At 44.1% G+C, this 15,710-nt stretch overlaps 1 protein-coding gene across 1 annotated transcript in view; it reads right to left on the reverse strand.

Moving 5' to 3' along the window:
- NDST1 (N-deacetylase and N-sulfotransferase 1) overlaps window positions 1–13,972 on the reverse strand; it is a 152,097-nt gene extending 138,125 nt beyond the window's left edge. Inside the window, exon 1 of the mRNA XM_077468304.1 lies at window positions 13,819–13,972. The gene's annotated coding sequence lies outside the window, so the exon portion shown is untranslated. The remainder of the gene's footprint in view (window positions 1–13,818) is intronic.
- Window positions 13,973–15,710: the final 1,738 nt, after the last annotated feature.

Genomic DNA, 15,710 nt, shown 5'->3' on the forward strand with positions numbered 1-15,710 from the left:
GCAAATGAGAGCAGTTTAACCACTAAGGGCCGGTTCACACAGCGAGGCGATGCGAGGCGACACGACTCGCCTCGCTCCCGCAAGTCGCCCCCGTTCTGTACAATGGAACCGTTCTGAGAGGAGCGACTCGAGTCGCTCCGACTCAGAAAAAAGGTTCCTGTACTACTTCTGGGTGACTTCGGGGGCGACTTGCATTGACTTCTATACAGAAGTCCTCTGCAAGTCGCCGCTGAGGTCCCCGCAGGTCGCGGCGAGGCAAGTCGGAGACGCCTCGCCGCGCCTCGCTGTGTGAACCGGCCCTTAAGGACCGGGCCTCGTTTTTAACTTGTAAACACATTTAAAAAAAATTTTTTTTTTTGCTAGAAAATTATTTAGAACCCCAAACATTATACTTTTTTTTTTTTTCTAACACCCTAGAAAATAAAATGGCGGTCGTTGCAATACTTTGTCACACCGTATTTGCGCAGCAGTCTTACAAGCACACTTTTTTTTGGGGGGGGGGGGGGGGAAACAAAAAAAAAAACACATTTTTGCGTAATGTATTTTGTGTATCAATTTTACGCTGAGTAAATTGATACCCAACATGTCACGCATCAAAATTGCGCCCGCTCGTGGAATGGCAACAAACTTTTACCCATAAAATTCTCCATAGGCGACGTTTAAAAAAAAAAAATAAAAAATTCTACAGATTGCATGGTTTTGAGTTAAAGGAGGTCTAGGGCTAGAATTATTGCCCTCGCTTTAACAATCGTGACGATACCTCACATGTGGTTTGAACACTGTTTTCACATGTGGGCGCTACGCACGTATGCATTTGCTTCTGCACATGAGCTTGGCGGGACAGGGCACATTTGAAAAAAATTTAATAAGCGATTATTGATTGGTTTGCGCAAAAGTTATATGGTGTTTACAAAATAGGGGATAGTTTTATGGCATTTTTATTAATTTTTTTTTATTTTTATTTTTTTACTAGTAATGACGGCGATCAGCGATTTTTATTGTGACTGCGACATTATGGCGGACACATAGGACATTATGACATTTTTGGGACCATTGTCATTTATACAGCAATCACTGCTATACAAATCCAGTGATTCCTGTGTAAATTACACTGGCAGTGAAGGGGTTAACCAGTGGGTGGCAGTGTAGGGGTTAAGTGTTCCTAGGGGCGTGTTACTAACTGTGGGGGGCTGGGCTTTGTTTTAGTGAACACTGATCTCTGCTCCAATCACATGGAGCAGAGATCAGCGTCACTTGTTGCTAGGCAGAACGGGGAGATGCTGTTTACAATGGCATCTCCTCTTTCAGCCGCCCCGTGAGACGATCGTGGGTATGCATGTGGCGATCGAGCCCGCGGGACCCGCGACCGAACTCACGGAGGGTCCCGACCACAACGCGAGCGCACGTGATGGCAGGGCGGCATTTAAAAATATGCCTGCCCGTGCCATTCTGCCGATGTACATCGGCGTGTGCCAGTCAGGAAGTGGTTAAGAGCTATAGGCAGAAGGGCTCCCTTTGTAGCCGAGGTAGCAAGACGTTGCTCCCATTGCTAATGATGACGATTAAGGGACATTTAGGCCAGTTGCAGAGTGACATCTTGCTGTATCTGGCTATAAAGGTAGCGGTTCCATAGGGACAGATAGGTAGTCCTTTTTAGCGATCCAGTCACTGGCAATTTGTCGCTAGCAGAGAAATTGCCCATGCGTCATCAGCCTTAAAGTGATTGTATAATCTTTTTTTGAACTTTTACCTACAGGTAAGCCTATAATAAGGCTTAAAAAAAATTTCATACAATTTTTCGTACACCGCTGTGCAGTCACGCGACCACCTGGTTGATATCAGAGGGGAATTTCAGGACCTCGCTCTAGTCCTTGGATCAGGGAAGGCGAGCATCAGGAGGCCACGTGAAGGTCTTGCTCTAACAGAGGAGATTCCAGGATTTGCGATCAGTGGCTTTACAAGCGCTTTAATTACCCAATCTACTTGGCCAATGTTAGTGGCGACTAGAGCTGTATAATTCACCATACAAATTCTGCCACCTTGATCTCCAAATGTCTTGATGGTTTTAGGAGCCGTTTCCCCTGTGATCATCATGAGCTCAGTTTGAATTACCCAGGTTTCAGTAACATGCAAAGTTGCTCATTAACTATCAAGATAAGGCTGCTATAAAGGACTATGCTGTATATAGATTTTTAAGCTTTACATTCCAACTTTTTTAGCAGTTTTTTTATAATATCCCCTAGAATACTCATGCCTAGTGCAATGTAACCAAGGTATGCTGAAACCATGCCAAGTTTTCTATTTGTACAGCATCGTTCTCTTACTTTGTGAAGTTTCTGCACAGCGCGGGCATCTCCAGTGTGGACATCTGAAGCCACAGTGTCCTCCTTCCTGGATTCCGCGCATGCTGGCTACCCAGCATGTACCTGCCGATCTTGCGCATGTGCAGTGCAATCTTGGTCAGCTTCCTATGCCATAAAATTGGATTTAAATCAAGAAATTGGTTGATTTTTATCCACCTCGTTTGTCGTTGTTGCACAGGTGTGCACAATTTTAAACTATGACATGTTTGGGATCAATTTACTTGGTGTAACATCTAATGTTTTACCAAAATATTGCGCTAATGAATTCTGTTTTTTTTTCCCCAATTCCCCCAAATTATGATTTATTTTTTTAAATGCTGCGCAAACACAATTGTGACATAAAAATAAATAAATAAATTGAAAACCCACCAATTAACTCTCAATGGCCACCGCTTAAAAAAAAAAAAAAAAAAAAAAAATTATATATATATATATATATATATATATATATATATATATATATATATATATATATATATATATATATATATATATATATATATATATAAAAATTATTATTATATTATTATTATTATTATATTATATGTTCGGGGGCTCTGAGAGAGTTTCAAGCACAAAATACTGATACATGTAAACAAAAAGCACCAGAAAAGGCCCGGTCTTCGAGTAAGCAGAACAGTTGGGACATCTCCAAACGATACGCTAGATATTCTGACACTAGCAGTAAGAGGCATCAGTGCCTTAGATCTCACACTGCAGATATACAGCTATGAGGCTGTAGATAAAAGGAATGCCTAGGCACCACATACCAGGAAGTGCAGTAACCGTATGTTATTGTAACCTGTCAGAGTAATGTATGGTACACACGATAAGATTATCCGGACGAATGAACCTAGTTTTTTTCTCATATCAAAAAAAAATTAGAGTTTACTAAAGTTATGAAAATTCTCATACAACAGAATAAAAACTCAGAAGCGATGTCATGTGTTGTCTTTTTTGAACAAGGACTGTACTGATTAAAACAAAAATCGTACGATCTGGCATCATACGAGAAAAGTTTTCACATTTGTCTCATCGGATAGTTTAGCATGAATTGTCATGATCAGCTCTCGAAAGAGGTGCAATAACGATCAGATTTTTGTACAATCGCTTTGAAAGTGGTATTTTTCGTACGATTTTCTGATTGTGTGTACAGGCCAAAACACCACATTCCAATGTGATATGAATGGGCCATCAATGATTGTAACTCAATCCTGCCAACTTCAAATCAATATGGCAAAAGACTGGGGTGTCTATGGGTAGACCCAGAGACTTTAGTAGGCACTGTGGCTGGTTTTGAGCCTGGATTATATTAACAAACCATTGGTCACTTATAATAGAGCAGATCAGGGCGCATCTCCAGTTTTTTGGGGGGTTTTTTTTCTTCGTAATGAAGTCAGATCAGCAGTTTAAGATTATGGTTGCTTGCGGATTTTTACTTATTGATCACGCTGGACAATCAATTCATGACATCGCTGTTGCCTTCAACCATCCCCAGCTCCAAGGTTTTTCTCCCTCTAAGTGCATATGCTGTTTCCAGAGCTAGTGGTCATTATCCAGAGAGGATCACTAAATGCTATAACTTCCCGGCGGATGGAAAAATAATATCACCACTGACTTATCTTTAGACAATGGCTGTTATGACTGATTGGACGCTATAAGCCCGCTGACAGTCAGGCAACTGTATCTTCTAACGATTCTCCTAGTGTCTATGGACTCCAGGGTGGGCAGTTCTTATTTATTATAAAACTGGGATCATAACCCTTAACCTGACTCGGATGGCTAAACAATAGATTTTTTCTTTTAAACAAAAATAAATAAATAATTGGAAACTGAATTTGCAGAAATCTTCCAGTATGTTGGAATTTTTTTATTTATTTTAATTTTTTTAACTGCACAGGACTCATTCTTGGATGTGCTTACCATCACTCGATTCCTAAAAAGGCATCTCTTTTGCAAAAATGTAATAAAAACGCCCATATTAGTAAATTACAAAATATACATTTATAATATTTTTGCAGAGCATTGCAACAGTGATCAGGTCCCTACATTGTTTACATTCCAGACCCAGGTCCATATGGGGGTACAGACCCAGCACACCAACTACTTCTGAACAGAGAAAAAAAAAAAAAAATGTGTGTATATATATATATATATATATATATATATATATATATATATATATATATATATATATATATATATATATATATATATAATTTTTTTTATCTCATAAAATTGAGTACACCTCTCACTTTTTTGGAAATATTCTATCTTTTCATGTGACAACACTGAAGAAATTACACTTTTCTACAATGTAAAGTAGTGAGTGTACAGCTTGTATAACATTGTCAATTTGCTGTCCCCTCAAAATAACTCAACACACATCCATTAATGTCTAAACCGCTGAGTGAGTACACCCCTAAGTGAAAATGTCCAAATTGGGCCCAATTAGCCCTTTTCCCTCCCCAGTGTCATGTGACTCATTAGTGTTACAAGGTCTCAGGTGTGTTAAATTTGGTGTTATCGTGCTCTGATACTGGTCGCTAGAAGTTCAATATGGCACATCATGGCAAAAAAACTCTAAAGATCTGAAAAAAAGAATGGTTGCTTTACATAAAGATGGCCTAGGCCAGGGATAGCGAACCTTGGCACTCCAGATGTTTTGGTATTACATTTCCCACAATGCTCAACTACACTGCAGAGTGCATGAGTATCATGGAAAATGTAGTTCCAAAACATCTGGGGTGCCAAGGTTCGCCATCATTGGCCTATGCCATTGATATGCAATTAGCAGACCTCCAGCTGTTGCTAAACTACAAGTCTCATCATGCCTCTGCCTCTAGCTGTCATGCTTGTGGCTCTAAGAGTCTTGCTATGCCTCATGGGAATTGTAGTGCTGCAAGGTCCGCTAATTGCATATCCCTGGCCTAGGCTAAAAGAAGATTGCCAAGACCCTGAAACTGAGCTGTAGCATGGTGGCCAAGAGTATAAAGAGCTTTAATAGGACAAATTCCACTCAGTACAGGCCTCGCCATGGTTGACCAAAGCAGTTGAGTGCATGACCGTGCTCAGCGTCATATCCAGAGGTTGTCTTTGGGAAACAGACGTATGAGTGCTGCAAGAATGGCTGCAGAGGTTGAAGGGGTGGGGAGTCAGTGCTCAGACCATACACAGCACACTGTATCAAATTGGTCTGCATGGCTGTCATCCCGGAAGGAAACCTCTTTTTCAGTCAAGCATGGTGGTGGGAATGTCATGGTTTGGGGCTGCGTGAGTGCTGCTGGCACTGGGGAGCTACAGTTCATTGAGGGAACCACGAATGCCAACATGTACTGTGACATACTGAAGCACAACATGATCCCATCCCTTCAGAGACTGGGCAATATGCCAACATGATAAGGACCCCAAACACACCTCCAAGATGACCACTGCCTTGCTAAAGAAGCTGAGGGTAAAGTTGATGGACTGGTAAAGCAGGTCTCCAGACCTTAACCCTATTAAGCATCTGTGGGGCATCCTCAAACAGAAGGTGGAGGAGCGCAAGGTCTCCAACATCCACCAGCTCTGTGATGTTGTCATGGAGGAGTGGAAGAGGACTCCAGTGGCAACCTGTGAAGCTCTGGTGAACTCCATGCCCAAGAAGGTTAAGGCAGTGCTGGAAAATAATGGTGACCACACAAAATATTGACACTTTTGGCCTAATTTGGACATTTTCACTTAGGGGTGTACTCACTTTTTTTGCTAGCGGTTTAGAAATGAATGGCTGTGTGCGAGTTATTTTGAGGGGACAGCACATTTACATTGTTATACAAGCTGTACACTCACTACTTTGTGTATATATATGAGATCTGAGGTCTTTTTGACCCCAGATCTCATATTTAAGAGGTCCTGTCACGCTTTTTTTTTCTATTACAAGGGATGTTTACGTTCCTTGTAATAGGAATAAAAATGACACCTTTAAAAAAATAAATAAAAAAAAAAGGTAAAATAAGAGAATTTTTTTTTTTTTTTTTTTTTAAGCGTGCCCAGTGCCGCGGAGCTCGTGTGCAGAAGTGAACGCATACGTGAGCAACCCTCACATATGAAAGGGGTGTTCAAAGTACACGTGAGTTATCGCCGCAACAGTTAGAGAGAGAGCGCAATAATTCTAGCCCTAGACCTCCTCTGTAACTCAAAACATGCAACCTGTAGAATTTTTTTAAACGTCGCCTATGAAGATTTTTAAGGGTAAAAGTTTGTCGCCATTCTACGAGCGGGCGCAATTTTGAAGGGTGACATGTTGGGTATCAATTTACTCAGTGTAACAATATCTTTCACAATATGAAAACAATTGGGCTAACTTTACTGTTGTCTTATTTAATTCAAAAAAGTATATTTTTCATCAAAAAAAGTGCGCTTGCAAGACCGCTGCGCAAATACGGTGTGACAGAAAGTATTGCAACGACCGCCATTTTATTCTCCAGGGTCGCGACCTCAATTCTATAACAATTAATCGTGCAGTATATATAAAAAAATTCTGCACTTCCGCTTGCAGGGGGCCACGGGAGGGGTACTCCTGCTGTGATTAATTCCCAGATGTTTAACCCCTTCCCAGCTAGTGTCATTAGTACAGTGACAGTGCATATTTTTACCACCGATCACTGTATTCGTGTCACTGGTTCCTGCAAGGTGTCAAAAGTGTCAGTGTCCGATTGTCTGCTGCAATATCGCAGTCTCGCTATAAGTCGATGATCGCTACTAGTATAAAAAAAAAAATCGAAGTAAATAAAAAAATAAAAACAAATAAACATACCATAGTTTGTAGACGTTTTAAATGTTTGGGTAAACCAATCCATACACGTTTGGGATTTTTTTTATTTTTTTTTGTACAAAAACATGCAACAGAATAGATATTGATATTAAGTTCATGAAGGTTTTTTATTTTTTTATTTTTTTTATTGGATATGTTAAAAAAATATTGCTTTTTTTTCCCCCCCAAAATTTGCTGTATTTTTAGTTTATAGCACAAAAAACAAAAAAAAAAAAAATAACAAAACAAAAAAATAAAACACCACAACGCAGTGGTGATCAATAACCACCAAAAGAATGCTCTATTTCTGGGGAGGGAAAAAAAAAAAAGTCACATTTTATTTGGGTACAGAGTTGAACGATCGCACAATTGTCAGTTAAAATAACACAGTGGCGCAGCACAAAAAATGGCCTGGTCATGAACAGGGAGTAAAACTTCCAGAGGTCAAGTAGTTAAAAGGAGTTTTTATCTAACTCATTACACAAATTAAATGCTCTCAATGGTACATGTAACAGAACAAAAAAGTTTCCAAATAGAAGAAGTTTCTTGTTAGGATTTAGATATGTTAACTTCCCACAGCAATCTTTGAATTCTACTTCCCAACAATGCTGGTCACATGGCCAAATGCCAGCATCTGATCACATGATCTCAGCAAAGTGGCTTGAAGGAATGTCATTCAGGCAGAACTTCCCAGTCAGACTCAGCCTGAAATGAGATCACCTCCTTCCAATGAGGTTACAAAACTACATTATGGTATTTAGTCACATGACCAGAACTTGGGAAAAGAAAATTCAAGAATTCCAAATAAAAGGCTTTTTTTTCCTGGACCAACCTGTATGTACCTTTTTGACTTTATTCCAAAAGTGGTTTTACTAACCATCACCCTAATGTGCGCAGATAGCTGCATCGCTAATTTGTCCTTGCCCCTCTCCCTACCCGTCCCTCCAGCAACTAGTGTGTTCATTCTGTGAATCCTCCAGCCGCTACATCACTAAAACGTCCCTGCTGTGGCTCCCCCCTAGCCCACCACATCACCGGGGGCTCCCCCCTAGCCCGATACATTCGAGCCCATTCCCCTACAGATGTGAATGGGCCCTCAGAGCCCATTCCCCTACAGATGTGAATGGGCCCTCAGAGCCCATTCCCCTACAGATGTGAATGGGCCCTCAGAGCCCATTCCCCTACAGATGTGAATGGGCCCTCAGAGCCCATTCCCCTACAGATGTGAATGGGCCCTCAGAGCCCATTCCCCTACAGATGTGAATGGGCCCTCATTAGAGCCTATTCACCTATACATGTGAATGGGCCCTCATTAGAGCCCATTCACCTATAGATGAGAAAGGACCCTCATTAGAGCCCATTTATCTATAGATGTGAATGGGCCCTCATAGTCAATGTCAACACTAAGGGATGTTCTTTATATCAACTAAAAACCCTGAACTTGGGCACAAGTACTAAACAGACATAAGATGATTGCCGATTTCAATACAAGACAGAGCAACAAGCAAATTCAATCAACACACACACACAACTGGGATCACTTATTTAGTCAAAGAACTGAAATCCGTCCACGATATGCCCAGATCAGAGGCAACCACTAAGCACACAACCATAAATGTATATATTCTACAATGAGCGAACGTTATTCAACAGCTGCCTGCGAAGCTTATAAAATCTTCGGTCGGCTTTTGATTCCCGACCCACAGGCTGCTTACCATGGTTAGAACATACATAGCAGACACAAGCATTAATGATTTAACTGCCTTTTGTGTTGTGAAATAAACAAACTTCCCTCACATCATATTTGTTGAGCTGTAGGCTCAGCATAGTCGGGACACCTAGTACACAACTGTCTTCACACTGGACAGGTCTGTTGAGGTGTGCTGTATAGCATTTTTACACAGTGCAAAGCTTAGCACAGCATATTGTCATTTTGTGACACTTAACAATAAAATAAAAAAAATAAAAAAGGGAATGAGAAACAGGTAAACAACGTAATGCATCGTACCAAAACAGCGGACTTCGCCTACACAACACACATACTCTTAAAAACGTAACAAACACTGACAGGTAGGATCTTTATAACAGGAGAGACCCTGTTGTCTTCTCTGTTATAAACCTTTCTCCTTGCCTGTCAGCGTTTGTGTAAACGGAGCCGTGCATGCGCAGCTTGCATGCGCAGCTTAGCGTACATTTACAGAATGGCCCTTCCTGACGACTGGGAGAAGATGGAAGCTCCTGTAAAAGCAAGAGCACCAACATCACAGCCTGGCAAGGTAAGTCTACCGTAATGCGCTAATATGTTGTGCATTCCAGTACATTACGGCATAATACTCATGGGGGGCATTTTTTTTTTATGTTATGTTTTAATCCTGCAAAAGGTTCAGTGTTATGCTAGCCATACACTAGGGGTCATAAGAACATTCCCATTAGTATGTTCAATGACCTTCGATAGTACTTTAAAAAAAAAAAAGTTTGCTTTTAAACATTCGATTTTGGAATGAATGGGCTTACACGCCTAGAAATTCTTTCATTCAAGGAACAAAACAAAAAAAAAAATTTTTTCCATCCTCCCAAAGCTCCCAGAAATGTCCTTGTCACTGCGGTCAAAAACAAGCAATTTAATTCACCCCACTAATGTTTAGAAAATCGAATGAACGTTCCAAAAACAAATATTTTCAGGAACGTTCTTCTAGTGTCTGGTCAGCATTAGGTAAATCTTGGCAGGCCGAACCACCTACAACAGCGGTTGTCAACTTACCTTAAACGTTGAAAGCCTAGTACACATGGGTCAAATGTTGGGCGGCATCGTCCAGTTTAATAGAAACCAGGTAACATTTGACCTGTGTGTACTGCAGCTGGTCCAACAGAAGCTGGCCATTCAGCTTCTGTCGAAGGGGCTTGACCAAATAAAAAGGTCTGCCGATCGGGTCCCAACCGGAGAGTTCTGGCGGCGGGGGAGAGAACATTGCATAGTCAGTACAGCGGCTCCTCCTGAGCCACAACATTTTTTGTTCAGCCCTACTAGTAGTGTTCACCAGGCTTAAGGAGCCTCAAATGTGGCCCGAGGTCATCAAAGGGCGCAATATAGTACATATTGTATGTAATGCTACAGAAGACTGTTGTAGACTGAAGACCAAAAAGATGTCCATACACTAAGGTTTCTTATGGCCTCAGGGGTTGAATGAGAGAAATCTATTGATTCCCCATCCACGCTGAACACCAAAGGGCTGCACGAGGCCCTCAGGCCACAGCTTGGGCACCAGAGATTGACAGTCTTCTCATATTTCCCAGGGACTGTAGTGGTGAGGTGTCAGCACCTGAGGTCTCAGGTCCTCCCACCTGTTAGGTCTTTTCTAAACATTAACTAAAGTACATAGAAAGTGATGGAAGGAGAAATGAGACGTTAGGGTCATGTTTGGACAAGAGTCTCCAGCAGGCAAATGTCAGAGCTGCACTCCTTGAAAGATGACCAGGCATTGTGTGATCCAGCCCAGCAACATCCACCCACAACTGGTCATCAGAGCAGACCATCTCAGCCCAACAGCATCTCCTCATAACCGAATATCAGAGAAAGCAGCCCCAGCCAAGCCCAATACAATGCCATTGTGCCACACAGCAGAAGGGCATTCTCGCTCCAAGTTCACTGATCTGAAGTGGACTGTGCTGAGTTATTTTACTCCAGATTCCCACCTTTCTGCACAAATTTTTATGAACGCTAGCAGCCTGTGTTTGTAACAAACTGATACAGAGCATTCCATTGAGACTAATAGGCCTTTTTGTGCTTTGATGCATTAAAAAAAAAAAAAAAAAAAACTAGCAGAATTTCAAAGCTGAAATCTAGGGGTAGAGGAATGCGCTGTATGGGCTTCTCCACACAGGTGGCAAAGGCAGGCTTTTGAGCCATGGGATTTTTCTGGCCAGCTCCCCCCCACGAGCACCCACCTAAACAGAGAAATGCAGCGGCTGTACACATACCGTGACGCCTTCCTTTCACGTGGCATTTAGGATGTCAAAAGAACGGGGCTGTGCCACTCCTGCCCTGCAACTGCATGCAATGCACATGGTTGTGGCACAATGGGTCATTTTGAGGGGTAAACATCTTGCCTCCTCAACGCCTGTCAAACTCCCATTGAAAAGCATTCCACTGCAGATTGTTTCTTTTCAGCACAATAATAGCCACAATCGTAAACAAACCCTAACACTTACCTTATTCTTCACTCCAGCATGCTCCCACCAAACAGTGTGACCGATTCCCTGATGCTTCGCAGACATCATCAAGTACAATGCAGGGCCACCTGCTGCCTACCGACCTGCACCCCAGACCCAGAATGGTCAGCTTGGACTTTGTGCTGATAGCACAAAAACCATCAGCTACCCAGTGACGCATACGCACGGCATGTGGGCATTAAAGTCCACCCTTTTCCCACTGCACATATGTGTTGGGTGGTTGTAAAGGTGTTAAACACTCCTTACATGCATTAAAGGATAAGCTCACCTTTTATAAAAAAAAAAAAAAAAAAAAAAAATATTTTATAATATATATATATATATATATATATATATATATATATCTTTTGCAGGCAAAAAAATTGTCACATTTTTTTTATTTTTTCACAGGAGCCTGCAAACAGCAGATCGCGGGTGCAATGCCAGTATCCTGCAGACTCAGTACAGAGTCTGCCCTTATGTCAGATACAGGCAGGCAGTCCCTGAGTGGCAGGAAGCCATTGGCATGATCCAGCTCACCAGTGCCCTCGCAGTTCATTGAGAGCTACAAGGCACCCGCTGTGGTGGCTGGCAGTACCTGTAGTTCATTCACAAAACTCTGTGAATGAATGGCACAGCTGTGTGGGTGGAGCCCCGCTCGGCTGTGCTGTTTTTAAATTGCGACAGCGAGTGCGGGGATAAGATCAACCACCCGTTGTCACAGGGAGTGGAGGTTCTGGAGGAAAGGAGGCAGGAGCTGGAACATGTAAGATGTTCCAAAAGGTGAACTTAACCTTTAAGCAAAAGTTCACACTTCTGTGAACACAGACATCGCATGCGATTCGCACTGTGTTGCTGTGCGATGCCAAGAGCCATACAGTTTGTATGGCTGAACTCGCATGAAAATGCTACGGGAACCTTTCCCCCCCCCCCCCCCCCATGCTGGAATTGGATCGCATTGGGTGTTCACACCCATGCAATCCGATTCCAGTCCGAATTTACAGCTCGCACTGCGATCCGATCTGGGGGTGTAATCAACATTGTATTGATACCCGCAACAGTTCGCAGAAGGCAGTGTGAACTGTCTGCGAGGGAGATACGATGCAGGAACTGGCACTGGAATAACGCTGGTTCCCGTATCGCAATAACGCAAACTCAGACTAAAGCAGAACTATATTCACTGTCAGTCCAGCTATGTGCTGTCCCGGAGCGCCCCGCCAGCCGCTGACATCTTTGGGCGTCCAGCTTCCGGGTATCGATCGCTGGCTGATTTCATTGGTGGGGTTGAGATGACATCACACACATGTGCAGGCGTTCAGTAAGCTCGGCAATGACGAATTTGAATGAGGTGCACGCATGTGCAGCTCACTGTACATGAGAGGACTGGCATGTACCGAACAATTCATGTCTCTTCTGCATTAAAAATCCTGCCTGTTCACCCATTTTAAAATTGATGCCACTTAGGGATGAGCTCAGGTGTGTTCGCATGCTCCACGTGCAGAGCCCGCCAGGAAGTCGGCGCAGCGCTGCGCTAATCACAGGCAGTGAGACATTGCCCCGATGCGCGGATGCAGAGATTGGACAATGTCTCACTGCCTGCGATTAGCGCAGCACTGCGCCGACTTCCTGGCGGGCTCTGCACGTGGGGCATGCGAACACGCCGGAGCTCATCCTTAATGCCACTATAAAATTTCTTGGCGTGGTGTGGTTCCCCCAACACCCCTGCAGTGTACAGTACACCACAACGTATGGCAGACCACTACTGTGCATTGCGGTGCGTCGCTTTACCAAACAAAATTTAAAAAAAAATATCGCATTTACCAGCGTTAGGCATCCCATTTAAAGGAACGTTTGTCCTAATGCAACAAAAGTAATACGGCCCTTAAAGTGGGGGCTGAAACCCGAGAGCTGCCATTGTTGGATCAGCGTGCGGCTCCTGTTACTAACCTGAGTTCAGACTTCACTGGTTGCATGCTTGTTCCAATTCTAGGTAGAAGATCATGGCTCAGCGTGGCAGATCCTGCGCCTTTAAATCCAAGTCAGCAATGGCAGCTCCCATGTTTCTCCCCTGGCAGGATCACTTTAAGTGCCCCATACATGATCCTTCTACCTCCAGGCCTGCTGCCCTGCCTGCTCCAATCTAAGCAATGCCCCCCCATCCATCCATCCCAGATCATCAGACATAACTTTATACCCCAATGGCCCAGGGCCCCCCCTGACACCTCTCTAGGGGTGCTGACACACGTGGACCCCCTGACATTTCTATGTAGACACATAATTACAGAGTCACACAGCCACAACACTGCATGCATGACACCGATCTGCTCCATGCCAGGTCTGTGATGTGCACACCATGATGTCTATGTGTGATCCCAGCACTGTACAATCCGGGGTGTACAGGCGATCACACACACACCCCCCCAGATCTACTCTGATCGCCGATCCCCCCCTTACCTGTATCAGTCATGGTCCTTGGGGTGTGGGCCCCCGATCCCCGGCCTGTCTGTGCTCCCTCTGCCTCCCCAGCCCGGTCCCTATGCAGGGAGAGAGCTGTTCTTAGGCTGGGAAGGGGGAGAGGAGGAGGAGGAGGGGGGAGGAGGAGGAGGAGAGAGAAGAGGAGGAGGTGGAGGGGGGGAGGTTAGCAAACCCTTCACAAAGGCTGATTCACATTAACCCGTGCTTTGCCAAAGGCCTGCTGCTGCCCCCACAGCCTGGTGCTGAACGGGTTAATGCGAGGCCTAGTGAGGGTGACCTCCCAGCTGTCACTCTACCTGTCACCTACAGCCTGCCTATTTATAGCCAGGGAGGATATGGTTACCTGTCCCCTTGTGTGGCCATGTCACCGGCTTGACCTTATTTTTGTGCCCGTCTGTGACTTCCCCCGCCACCGCCAAGTTTAAAAAAGAAAAAAAAAATCCTTTGCAGGGCCTGTTTGATGCTATTCAGGGTGTGAGGCGCTGGGCGCTTGGAATACGTATTCAGCGGCTGCGCCTTGGCTTATGGCACGTTTGCCACTTTTGTTTTGTGGGTTACTTTAGAATTCCAGGGGTGGGGGGGGGGGGGTTTGATGCTGGGAGTGCCCGGGGCTCATTCAGAAGGACTCCGCATCAGGGTGCGGCAGCACCCGCTGTCCCTGGGTGCAAACTGTCTGGATTCAGAGCGTATAATGCCCTGGTGCCCAACCTGTGGCTATTTGGTGTTTGAGGTGCGGCCCTTGGGACCCTGCAGTTAGAAGAGGGAGCACTGATTTGTAAAGGGTCCCTTACTACTTGCCTACTGGGTGCTTTAACACCCTTTCTGCAGAGGCCAATTTTTAGCTTTCAGCGCTGTCACACTTTGCGCGGTCATGCAGCACTGTACCCAAACAAAATTTTTATAATTTTTTCCTCACACAAATAGAGCTTTTCTTTTGGTTGTATTTAATCAGCAGTGGTTTTTTAATTTTTTTGCTAAATAAATAAATAAATCCGAACATTTTGAAAAAAAAATGACCTGACCCACTGATGAGGCGGCACTGATGAGCATTGACGGGCACTGATAGTCTGCACTGATGGGCACAAATGAGGCGGCACTGGTGGGCACTGATAAGGACGGAGGCATTGATGAGGCTTCACTGATAGGTGGTACTGATGGGCACTGGTAGATGGCACTGATAGGCAGCACTGATGGACATTGATAGGTGGCACTGATGGGCACTGGTAATCAGCACTGATAGGAGACACTGATGAGAAGGCACTGATTGGCAGCACTGATGGACACTGATTGTCAGCACCGGTGGGCACTGATAGGTGGTGCTGATGGACGGCACTGGTAGGCGACACTGATAGATGACACTGATGAGGAGCCACTCATGCGTACTGATTGGCAGCACTGGTGGGTACTGTTGGGACTGCACTGATAATTAGTGCCCTTATAATTAGTGTACTGTACATGTCCCTTTTAGACCCCTTTCACACTGAGGCAATTTTCAGGCAGTTTAGCGCTAGAATAGCGCCTGTAAAGCACCTGAAAACCTCCCATTCTCTGCAGTGGGTGCTTTCACACCCTGGCGGTGAACTTGCGGGACGTTAGAAAATGTCCAGCATCTTTGGGGTGGTTTGGGAGCGCTGTATACAGTGCCTGAAAAGCCTTCTTTGAGGTTAAAAGCGACCCCCCTAGCGGCAGAAAATCGGCGCTTTACCGCTAATAGCCGGAGCTTTCAGTGTGAAAGCAGGCTGGGTTTACACTATTGCGAATTGGATGTGGATTCTTCGCATCCAATTTGCAATAGCAGAAGATTTTGACCAGCTCTCCATGGAGCCGGCTCCGGTGCAAATTTGGACAGTAGCCCTGTGCGTCTTTTGGTC

This window comes from Lithobates pipiens, unplaced genomic scaffold (genome assembly GCF_037356315.1).
Source record: "Lithobates pipiens isolate NorthernLeopardFrog02 unplaced genomic scaffold, aLitPip1_a1.2 Scaffold_8, whole genome shotgun sequence".
NCBI classification, from domain to species: Eukaryota; Metazoa; Chordata; class Amphibia; order Anura; family Ranidae; genus Lithobates; species Lithobates pipiens.